The 12,876-nt window shown below is 40.7% G+C and overlaps 1 protein-coding gene across 3 annotated transcripts in view; it reads left to right on the top strand.

The window, feature by feature from the left end:
- LOC122800071 (peroxynitrite isomerase THAP4-like) overlaps positions 1-12,876 on the top strand; it is a 357,091-nt gene that overhangs the window by 218,518 nt on the left and 125,697 nt on the right. The window lies entirely within an intron of this gene.

Genomic DNA, 12,876 nt, shown 5'->3' with positions numbered 1-12,876 from the left:
AATGCAATTAAAACTCTACAAAATTAGCAATTTAAAACTTTTTTAAATGAAGCAAGGCAAGTGCACAACTGAAAAATGATTTAAGAGGAAGTAACACAGCAGAATAAGTAGCTAGTCTACATATACAGAGAAGTCTATATATATATATATATATATATATATATATATATATATATATATATATATATATATATATATACAGAAAAACAGCTAAAACACACAAACACTTCGGATGCAGTGCAACCTAGAGCACATGAGTTGTAGCAATATTAAGGCAATTACAGTTATAATAAATGTTCTGAAATATACTCTATATTTCCAAAATGTTTGAGAAACACAGTCAGGACACAAGGAGAGTCAGGCAAAAAAAAATGTGTGTTTTTTTTTTTTTTTTTTTGAAAAGGAAAAAGGAGAAACAGAAGGCCTTATCAAATGTTCTCTCTGTATTAGGTAGAATGAGCTAATGACACTAGACTGGGAGGAGTGTCCCAGATCAGATTTACAGTAGGGGTGGGCCACTGCAAAGCCACCAAGTATAACAGCAAGAAACCAACTGCGAGGGAGGGTGGGGACAAAAAAATAGCCTACAGACAGTAAGCACTAGAGAAAGCCACAAAATGAAAGTTTTTATACAGCTAAAGATTTGTAAAGATACAGAATGCTTTTAACTGCAAACAAATAAAATAAAAGTGCTATATATAAATTGTTAGAAACAATAATCTGTATAAATAATAAAAAAACAGGATACTTATAGATCTCCGATAACAGTTGTAGTCAACACCTCTTATCCACTCTGCTCAGTGTGTATAGACAGAAACCCTATCAAAGTTAGGGCTTAAATACTCAATGCATGCTAATTTTTGTAATTAAGATATTCTATACAACTTAAACAATGTTGTGGCATTGTTTATCCCTCTGCACATTAACTGTTGTTCTGCTTATCATGCATCTGGATTGTGGATGAAAAGTGTCCTCAGACCAACTCTCCTACCCAGTTAGCAAAGACATAAATAAAAAAAAAAGTGACTCTCTATTTCAGTGAAACTTATTTCACAAAGGTGTATCACTAGGTCTATCCTCTGACACATAACTGTTGGTGTTAGTAGCCTGTATTTTCTCCTGTGGAGAACCTAGTTGTTTGGTATGTAGGCAGTTTTGCTTTATTATGCAGAAGAGAGTTTCATACCACTGCTCAGGGAAACCTTCAGACTGCATTTTCTTACAGAGAAGCCTGGTTAACTAACTGCTGTTTGTTGATGAATGTAAGTTAAAGGAAATAAATCCTTTTCTTCAGTAGTCATTATATTTCTATTTACCAACCTTGGTCTTTACTTCATGTAGCATATCCTAGATTTAAAGTGTTGAAAATATTATTTAGAAATATTAGTTGATAATCACTACACTCACATGCTGACTAAAGTGTGAAGAAGCATAACCAACTTTTTTGAGATTCCTGTAGCTTATTAAGGAATACTTTGCCAGTAAAATTTGATATTTGAACTGTGAAGGAATGAGAGGTGAGGTTGTGTGATACCAGATCTGACAACTTTGCTTTTGGAATTCACAACCGCACACAGGAAACCTGATGAAATGCTTCACATCCTGATACTCAACAAAGTGAGGGCGCCACTTAACATATCCATATGAAAATTACACTCTCTACTTGTTCAGTATGTGTGTGTGTGTGTGTGTGTGTGTGTGTGTGTGTGTGTGTGTGTATATGTATGTATATATATATATATATATATATATATATATATATATATATATATATATATATATATATATATATATATCTGAAGTCGTCTTCATTTGCTCTTCAGCTTGTGGGTTACTGGATCTGGCACGGATCCGACTCGGCCGCATATCCAGTATCTGATCCGAGCTCCAAGCTCCTCCCTTACCTTAATGCCCCTGTCTCCTTCCTCCCTTCAGATCTCGTTTGCCATGCTTCATGTCTGCATCATGATCCATTGCTCTGAGCTGCTGTTTGGGTAAGTGTTCTATTTTGTAAACATTTTCATCCTCTCTCTCTTAAAGTTACCTTCTTCTATCTTTCTACCACCCCTTGCGTGTTTCTGTCAGTTTAAAAAAAAAGCCCCTCTTTTTCTTGCTGTTGAGCATGTGTGTGTTTTTGTGTGAGTGTGGGCCTTTCAAACCTGGTCATGTCTGAGAACCCAAAGCCAGGGTTCCGTAAATGCACTGAGTGTGTCCATAAGCTCTCCCCAGCCTATTGCCACAGTCTGTGTGGAATGCCTTGGTGTGCCCACCTTGAGACCTCCTGCTCCATCTGTCCGGGGTTCAATCCCCATGTATTGATAGACAGGAGAAACAAATTGATCCTCCGAGGCCTTCTTCCCCCTCCTACCATCGGGGCCCAGGCCTCTTCTACCCCAGCTTCCTTTTCCGTCTCTGCCATGGCCTTTGGGACTCAACCTCCCACCAAGAGGTCCAGGGACAGGGACAACAATCCAGCCAGACCCAAGGACAAGTCCAGGAAGTGGTCCCCTGATCACTCTTCCTCCATGGGTCCTCCAGCTAAGGTCCGCTCATCTCTGAGGACAGAGTCTCCCTCTCCCCGGCTCCATTCCCCTCATTTTTTCCCTGGAGCCAGAGGAGCTTCAGACCCATTCGCTGACCCAGATCTCTCCTCACCACCTCTCTAGACTGGTGTCAGTGGCTTCCTCATCCAGGTCCACCCGCAGTCTCTCTGAAGTGGAGGTGGATAGGATGATGTGGTAGTTTATCCGCACCCAGATACAGATGGGAGTCTTGCCTGCCCTCTCTCCCTCCAGAGCAGGGGGCATGCACTCTGCCTTCATCCCAATTACTCCTTCTCCAATCCGACCCCCAGTTTTGGAGCCCTTGGTTCAGAGGACACTCGACATCGAGGGGTTGACGCCGATGGTAGCTTGTACCTCGATGCTGACCATGGCCTTGAGCAGGTCAGATCTGACAAGTTCGGATGCGTCAGGCTCTCAGAGCATAGCCTTGGCTCCAAGTTTGTCAGAGCAGAGCCTTCCTCTTGGTATCTTGGCACCTGGAGTCTCAACTCTGGCTTCCCTGTTGAGTCAGAGGGTTACAGCTCCTTCAGTAATCCCTTCTTAGGAGGTCCGTTCCCCTTTGATGTTTGATGTGGTAGAAAGGGTCCTCTTGATCTCTTCAAGACCCTTGACGATCTCCTCTTTGAAGTCCCTCTCCACTCCCTCTGTTTCTGGTGTGAATCTGTCCATCCTGCCACCTCAGGGACAGTCTGCCACCTCTTTGTTCCAGGGAGCTCTCATTTTAGAACAGCGAAACGTTGGTGAGTCCTCCTCAGAGACCCCCACTGAGGAGGTGCCTCGCAAACGTACATGCAGAAGGAGGCACTTGGACTCCCCTCCGGAGTCCCTCACGGAAGACACCGATTTGGAGGAAGGGTCCGCCTGGTCACCCCCGAGGATGTCTCCTTTATAAACATCATGGAAATCCTCTGCCAATGGGAGGGAGGGGTTGTGATCTGCCCAAAAACCTAACTTGGATGAATTGGTGTTTCTAGAGGTATTTGATGCAGGACCCTCTACTTCCTGGGTGTCCCCTCCTGCAGATCCTCTAGTGGATCTTATTACATCTCGGGCTGGAAGGAATCGGACATGATGGAGCCCATCCCCAAATTCCTGGACAAGATCTTGAGTGGCCCTACAGATAGAACCCACTGGACCAAGGGACCCCGGTTGATGCTATGGTGGTGGCAGCGGCCACTAAGAAGGAGCTCGCACAGAAGAGCTCCACGGTTCATCCACCTGACCAAGAGTTCAGGATGATGGACCATTTTGGGAAGTGGGTGTATGCTTCAGCGATGTTTTCTGTGCGTGCACTGAATCACATGTGATTAGGCTTCAGCATGATCTGGTCAAAGAGGTCGCTGAGTCTATCCCTGGGTCCATGTCATTAGAGGATAAGAAAGTTTCCTCAACCCGAATGGCCACCCTAACATCTATTGCGAACACCTCTATGTGTCTCCTCTCCTATGCAACAGAGGGCACTGCTAGATCTGCTGGTGCAGGTGTTGCCATCAGGTGCCATGCCTGGCTCCGGCTTTGTGCCTTCTTGGAGCCCTATATGGCATCATTTACTAATGCCCTGTATGACAGTTAGGCCCTTTTTGGAAAGTCAGTATGTGACACTCTAGTCCAGAGTGAGAAAGATAGGAAGACTCTGCCTGTCGTCAGGATCCACTTTTCAGCCCCTCAGCGAACCTTTTCAGGGAATCGGGGGGGGGGACCAAGAAGATGTGGTTCCGGAAATCTCAGAGCTACCCTCAGGACTTGCTTTCCCAGAGAGGCAGAGGGGCATTTGATAGACACCACCCCAGAGGCAGAGGGTATCCAAGGAATTAGGGGTCTCGATAACCTTTCTCGGACAGACCCGCGCAGCAACCCTGAAGGTTTGCCCAGCTACATGGCTCTGAAGGCAGTTGGGGACGTCTCTCAATACACCCAATGGCCTATATATATATGTGTGTGTGTGTGTGTGTGTGTGTACGTGCATGCGTGTGTTTCTGCCTGTCTGTGTGTATGCATGCATGTGTGTGTATATGTTATTAAAATGTGCGTATTGCAATAATTTTGATGACCCTGGACACAGATGTAACAGAAACTACAGCTTTTATTATGCTTACAAGTTGTCTTATCCAAGCTTGCAAAGCATATGTTGATAAAAAAATGTGGTCTCACCAACAAAAAAATGTCCATGTACAGATTTCTCCACTTTTGAATTAAAAGTGCAAGTAGAAAGCCAACTTCTGGTCTAGCTAAGATAAACTTTTTGTAGACTGCAAATGAATGTGTTCTTAACCAGAACATTATAGTCCAGGTCCACAATTGCACAGTTTGCCTATAGTTTCCCACTCTTTGTATGTTAGGCAGACATCGCTTCTGAGTAGGCGATATGCGACATAGTAAAGCTGGAGTTTTTTGAGACGATCTGCGTAGGGCATCTGTTTGAGGCCGGTAATCCTCTTTCTGAGGTATTTCTGTGGCCTTTCCAGTTGTTATAGATGTCTTGTGAGGTACATACCAAAAGGGGCATTGTACTCTATAATGGGTCTAATGAGTGGTGAGTAGAGGGGAGCAATGACCTCTTTTTTTCCTGGATGAGAAACCTTTTGTGATGAGGTGTGCCACATAGAAGGATTTCCTTACTACTGTGGTGATAAGATTCACCTACCTGAGCAGTCAAATGGGTGCCTTTGTTCAGGGGTGTGCTGTTATTGCTGTCTCCCAACCCACCTGTCATTTAAAACTTTGACATGGTAGCCCCCCCAGCCCTTAAGAAATGTTTGCATCATTTTCTCTTTTTCAATCTATGTAATTCTTATTAGAGGCATTAATTTAGACAGTTGTGGACATACTATGGCCTAAAACAGCTGTAGTTTTTCTAAGTAAAGTCTAGAAAACTGTACTCAGTAGAGTACAAAGACTGTGCCTAGGTGCCTAGCAACACCCTTGCCTTTGTTGTTTCCTGCTACAGTGCTACAACTCACTGTTGAAGGAAAGATCAGCCACTTTTCCATTCTTTCTACACAGTGATGTTATAGATTTGATCTGGTTGTCTTTTGGGAATCTGCTTGACCTACCTTATTTACCTTATCCAGAATTTCAAATGTATCTTTCCATATAGCTAAAATTTTATTTTCTGATGATGGTACAAGAACTAAGATGTTGTGTCTTGGTTTGAATTCTATCATTTTGACTCTTCTGTAATGTTTATAATCTTTGGGTTTCATTACTTGAATCTTTCTTGCATGTTTATGTAGTGGTATTGTGTTTTCTCTTCTTCCCAGGTTTCTCTAGCAATATCAAGCAGACTTCTTGGACTTCTACCCCACAAGAGTTCATAAGGTTTAAACCCTGTTGTTTCTTGTGGCATCTCTGTTATTACAAGCAACCAAAGTAGGGTAACAACTAACACCAGTTTCTTACCACCCGCATCAGTTACTTTTCCTAACACGAATTTCAGTGCTTTATTGAACCTCACTACTTAATAATAATTCTGTGGATGGTCCTCTGATGCTTTTAACCATTTAAGCTGAAACATTGGTACAGTTACTTTATAACCCCTGATATGAAGTGTGAACATTGGTCGATATGTATCTCATTTAGAATACATATTCTAGGTAATTATAGCAGCAGTTTTCTTGTGGTAAACTTATCATTAATCTTTTGTAATAGTACAGCTTCTGGAAATTGTGTCTCGCAGTCTACTGTGACTGATATATTGATGTCCACTGGTGGATTTTAAAAATGTTTCAACAATGTCCATAACAATGCATTCAAAAGGCACTTTTATAGTAGTCATTAGAATCAATAGTTCCATGAACCTAGGCTCATAGGCAATCGATCTGCAGACCATTTCAAGCCTAGCCAAAAAACCCTATTCAAAATTTCACTCTAGCCTCAAGGATGGCAAAACATGATTGACCAGGTGAGAATTTGAGGCTGCCCATCCAATTGTCTAGGTTTAACTTGAAGGTGGAAAGGGTGCTACTCTGCTTAACATGTAGTGGAAGTTTGTTCCAGATGTGAGGAATGTGTTGGATATGAATCTATCACAACAGCATGCTTTGTTTATTTGCTGATGAAAGTATAGTTCCTTTAACTCAGTATTTGATGTACCAATAGTTCTGCAAAGGAACAGGAGATCAAATAGGGTTGAATCTTTCATGGCATGAAAGGCTGTACATAGATCGCTATGGAGGAGTCTGTAAGAGACTGAGTACAGAGAAAGGGCTGCCAGTCACTCCTGATAACGAAGATTTTTGTGGCCACTGATCTTTTTAGTTATGTATCTCTCAGATCTCTGAAGTTGTGGAATGTATTTAGATAACAACATGCCAAAAGGTGCATTATATTCCATAATAGGTTTGATAATATGAGTAAAAGGGAATTAAGACTTCTCTGGATCTAGTGGAGATGCCTTTGGAAATTACATGGGCCAGATAAAAAGTTTTCCAAACTAATTTGGAGACATGATGGTCAAATGATAAGGAATTATCAATAAAAGCACCCAGATCTCTTAAAACAGTGTCTGATTGGAGGGGTGCATCTCCTATACTGTTTGTGAAACTGTTTTGTTTACCAAAATGAACTATGCTACATTTTTGCATTTAAATTGAGACCAGGCTGTGGAATTGTTTCTGATAACCTGGAGAGATGAAAAGAATTTTTATGCTGCTTTTATAATTCTAGAACTTTAAAGTCTAGCTAATACTCTGGCCTTGTTATTATCCATTTGCAAGTGACCTCCACTAGTAACTGATGTACACTTTCTTCTTTATTCCTATTCACCTTATATAAGATGATGATGTTAGTTCAAAGTAAAGGCAAGTAGTAGTTTCAACTTGTTCTTCCATATCCCCAAACTGTGTCTATATTCTCCCTTGCTCTCACTGAGGTATCATCTTCCTACTGAGCTGTTTTGAAGTTAATATGGCTCACTTTTAGGTCTGTTAAATTTGGGCAATTTCTCTCACTTGTTTCATTTGAAGTGCAAGGTTCATATTCCTCTCTAACATGTATACATCAGTATAGATTCTTCCACTTCCAAGTCTTCCTTTGCAAATGGCAGCTTTGAACATAAATTGTCTTAAGTTTTACTGTTTTCCTCAATCACACAAATCTATTGCCAAGAGTCTCCCTTTACTTGAGCTTTCTGTTTATAAACCCTGATCACATTGTGTTTCTTCTTCTTTTAATACAGTAGTAAATTCTTCTTTTCAGTAGACACCTTCTGCTTAAAAATTCCCCACATTGGGGTTCTTTTTCAGTCTGAAAGAAAGTTCAAAATTCTCTTCAGGCTGTGCATATTTCAAACCTCCTTGTCTCATTTCTTTGAATTGTACCTGTCTTGTAAGAGAGTCTGCTCTTCAGTACCTCTGGTCAAATGTATTCCCTGCTTTTGTAACACGTTCAGGCTGTAGTGTTTTACTGTGTGATTCCCTTCCTTATACTGGCTCTTTTCCTGCAGACTGGTCTGCCATAGGGCATCCTTCTTTTCATAGGTTCATAGGTGTGTACTAGGCTAATGGCCCTGGAGCCTTTACAAGCTTAGCCCATAGGATTACCCTGGCATTGTGCCACCTGACCTTAGTTCCTAGTGCCTCTGTCGAGTAGAGCCACTGGAGTGATCCCTGGGGTGAATTTTCTATTTCCCATCTGCTCATCAAGACTTCTCTTGAAGACAGCCAGTGAGGTACTCTGTTTGACATGTATGGGAAGTCTGTTCCATAGCATGGGCAGTCTCTGGGTTATGAATCTGTCCCTCCAGCATGTTCTGTTGATTGTGGTAATGAGGTTGAGGTCTCTGGAGCATGTGGTGTGGAGGGATTGGGATTTCTTTAGATATAGCATTTCTAACAGAGCTAGGTCAGACATGGCTTTGTAAGTCAAGCAGAGATTGTCTGTAAGTAGGCATTATGAGACAGAGAATTGCTGGAGTTTTTTGAGTCTGTCCATATAGGACAAGTGTTTAAGGCCTACAATCCTCCTTGTGAGGTACTTTTGTGGCCTCTCCAGTTGTTGTAGGTGTCTAGTGAGGTACATGCCAAATGGTGCATTGTACTCTATGATTGGCCTAATGAGGGAAGAGTAGAGGGAGACAATGACCTCTTTCTACCTGGATGCAAAACACTTAGTAATGAGATGTGCCACATAGAAGGACTTTCTGACCACAGTGACAACGTGTGATCAAAAGAGAGGTTCATCTTGTAATTTTCTCTCATGCTTGTGTCTGAAGTTTCACTTAAATGATTTGTTCAGGTCTGTACTTGCATCGTTTATACATATTTTTTACAGGTAACTACTTTGTGCTTAGTCCAGTACCTGGTATTTCTGACATGTCTTTATACTTGGAGGGGTACAGTATGGTCTTATTTCAGGATTTTCATAAATTGTGGGATTAATTTTATCATTTAGCCATGCCCTTATGGTGTTTCGATTAAGTGTCTGTTAGAAGCATGGCTAAGTCCCAACACCCCCCCACCACACACATACACACACACAATTTTCATTCTGAGGTAATATTGTACTTAGCTGGTTGTTTTTTTTTTTTTTGTTAAGACAGTCTTTCTGATGCAAATCTTTTAAAGCTTTGCCTTCTTCTCAGCACTTCCACTGCCGTTTAAATTAGGGAATATCTTTCCAAACAGTAATGTTCCGATGCAGGCTAATCTCTTCTCCAGAGCAGACAAGACTGAATCTCTCTTTCACCCTCTTTCCATCTCTCCTTCCTCACCCTGTATTATTTACTTGTATATCTTGTAATGTTGTGTTTTCTTGCTTATATAAATGTCTAGTTACCATCTCCCTCATAGTAATGTACCTGTTTACTTGTAACTTTTGTAATTTTTATGTTTATCTGTATAAAATGTGTACATTCCCTGTATGTAATTGAAACTTTTCTCTCTGGGCCTCTGCTGAAAATGGGTTCTTTCTGACCCAGTTGGACTATCCCGGTAAACAAATATCAAATAAATAAAATCAAAGGTTAGTTCAGGTACTATTTCTACAGATGCATCATTTTCCCTAAAAAGGCTGAAGCAGTAAGTGCCTTTAATTTTATATACAGGCCAGGCATATTTTTATCAACCAGAAGAGAAGTTATGGAAAGTAATTAATTAAGAGTTGAATTAATTTATTTGGGTAGGGATAAGGGCAAGACGTAAGTGGGATAAGTTAATCCTCCCAATAGATTGTGGTGGTTTAGGATTAACTGAGCTGAAGGGGTATTTTGAAGCTACACAGTTAAGGCTCATGTACATAACAAAAGCAGAAGGTTATAATTCAAAGTAAAAAGGGATAAAGATGAACCAGGGGATAATTCAAGAAATAAGGAAAGAATGGGATTTTGGATGTGGATCCTGAAGGAAAATAACAGTCATACACAATATTATATTCATAAAGTAGCAAAAAGTATTCTAAGAACTAAGCCGACATGGGAATGGAGACAGGAGATTTTGCCAATTGGGATAACTGCAAGTAGGGTACAGAAAATAGGTAAGAGGAGACTGGAATTTACCACGGAAAACTGGAAAAGGAACTATTATCTTGGTAGCAAATAACTAAAGAGGGAAGGGTAATAGAATGGGATGAAGCCGAGAAGAAGTTTGGATTGCAGGACAGAAACTGCATTCCATACCAGAGATTGGTATTAGAGTATAGGCAAAGAGAAAAGGATATAGGAGAGTGCTAAGTGAAAGAGTTGATCTGTTAAGAGTTTTTAGTCAAATCTAGAACAGAAGCTGCTGTTAAAAAGAGATAACTAGTAGGGCATATAAAATATTGCACAGTAATTATAAGAATCAATCAGTGGAGGTTAGAAAAATTGGGAGAATAGACTGGAAAAGCAATTTACAAATGAACAATGGGAGGACTTGTGTATGGTTCCCCAGTATGCAACAAATTCCAGAACATTTTACTATTTTTGCTTGGAAGTGTGTGCATAGGTATTTTTATGCACCAAGCAGACTTCAAATATTTTTTTCTTGGGTAGATTGCAAATGTTGGAGATGTGATTGGGAAGAAACAGGTGACTGGGAATGTGGTTTTTGGGAGTGAAATGAGTTGACAGATTTTAAGAATTCCCTACAGAATACTCTGTCAGAAACATTGGAGAAGCAAATAGCTTTAGCTAAGGAAATTACTCTTTTGAGTTAGGACACAGGATCTGAATTGCCTATACATAGTAAGGCCTTATTAAGTTTAATTCTATTGGCTGCCAAAAAAGCAATTACTAGAAAATGGAATATTGCAAAAGAGATAAAAAAATGGAAAATGGATCTTTAGAAAAGGAAATGAGCAAGTTACATAGAAATAAGTGGAATTTGTGTGAACAGTACATGTAGAATAATGCTCCAGAGGAAGAGTGAGGTTTATTGAAGGCGGGAATTGAGCGATTTATTTAATGTTGGACTGATAATAGTTATAAAGAAGGAGAAAGTGATGTAAAATGTATGTAAATGGAAAAATGTTAATGTGATTTGTTTTCTTGTCTGTTAATGTATGTGTGTCAGTGTCATCATCATCATCATCATCATCATCAGCAACAAACCCCCTTTTTCCCATTTTGCATGCGTTGTGTCAAATGTTGCCATCTATTCAGTGTTACTCTCTTAACTTCTTTGACAGTCATGCCTGACTGTAGCAAGTCTTCCCTCACACAGTCCATCCAACTCTTTGCTGGATGTTGTTTCCTATTGCCTTCTTCCTGACTTTTCCAGTCTTCTTTAGCAAATTATCTTCTGCCTTTCTGCACATGCTCCCTAACCACAGTAATCTGTTCTCTTTGACCTTCTCTGCAATTGGAGCTACTTTGGCTTCTGCTCTGATGTCCTTATTTCTTTGTCTGTCCCAGAGTGTGCATCCTACCACCTGTCTCAGCCACTTCATTTTTAGCACCTCTGTCTTCCTCAACTGCCTGCCTTTGACAGGTTTCTGTGTCATACAGTAGTACTGATCACACCACTGTTCTGTACATCTTACTTTTCAGATTCTTTGGCGTTCTTCTGTCATATACTACCTCTGACACACTGTGCCAGTTGTCTGCTGCCCCTTTGATTATACCTCATTTAGACTTTCCTTCTCCTCAGTCACCCCTCCCAGATACTTGAAGTCGTTAACCTGTTCCACTGTTTTCCCTTCTGTCTTAATTCTCAGCTTTTTCGGACTTACCTCATTTGCTGCCATTGCAACTATGTTATCTGTACTCATTTTCATCCCATGTGCCTTCAGTTTTCATTCCACTCCCCTATCCTTTACTGAAATTCTTGTTCACAGTTTGCCTGTAATGTCACATCATCTGCATACAGCAGCTTTGTTGATCTGTTCCCTGTGATTTGTTTGCTAATGTAGTCCATCCCCAGTATGAACAACACTGGGCTCAGAGCTGAAGCCTGATGCACACCCACTCCCACTTGGAAACCTTTCTGTGAGACCAACACTGTTTGTACTTGAGTTATTGGTTCCTTGTACACAGCCTGCACTGACTCTGCCATTGTTTATGGGACTTCGAACCACTGCAGGACTACCCAAATCTGCTTTCTTGGTATCTTATCATATGCTTTCTCCGAGTCTAGAAATGCCCAGTTGAACTCTTTCCTCATTTCTGGCTTCTTCTCAAATGAGAGTCTTACTGCACTCTGCAAACTTCCCTATCTGAATCCAGACTGCTCATTTTCCATCTAACTTTTTGTGTATTCATTTATCAGTCACCCTTTCCAGAATTTTCTTGCAGTATAACAAGAGTTTGATACATCTGTACTTCACACAGTTGTGAATGTCTTAAGTAATAATTTAGTAAAGGAGTTTAAAAATTATAGCTTTGTGAGTCAAAAATCTATATACAGTGAATGTAAAAAGTGTACACACCTGTTAAAATGCCAGGTTTTTATGATGTAAAAAATGAGACCACAATAAATCATTTCAAAACTTTTCCCCTAGTGGTGCAGTGGTAGCATTGTCACCTCACAGCAAGAGGTTTTCCCGCTCAACTCTCGGCTGGAGTGCCTTCTGTGTGGAGTCTGCATGTCCTCCCCGTGGTCGAGTGGCATTTGAAAAACATGCGTGAATGGGTGTGCCTTCGTTGAAGGTTGGATGTCGGGCTGGCACCTCGGCACCGTAAAAATTGACTGCCAATCATTAGCGGACCGGAGTTCCGCTGTGGCGACCCCTAACCGAGAAAAGCCGAAAGAAAAACAACAACATTTTTTTTCCCCTAACAGATTTGTTTTTCAATTGAATTGTACAGGTTATAGGTCACATTAAAGGTGAGAAAAGTTTTGAAATGATTTATTGTGGTATCATTATTTTATATTACAAAAGTCTGGCATTTTAACAGGGG

This window comes from Protopterus annectens, chromosome 4.part0 (assembly GCF_019279795.1).
Source record: "Protopterus annectens isolate FY-2018-M chromosome 4.part0, PAN1.0, whole genome shotgun sequence".
NCBI classification, from domain to species: Eukaryota; Metazoa; Chordata; order Ceratodontiformes; family Protopteridae; genus Protopterus; species Protopterus annectens.
This window is presented reverse-complemented; position numbering and strand designations above follow the sequence as displayed.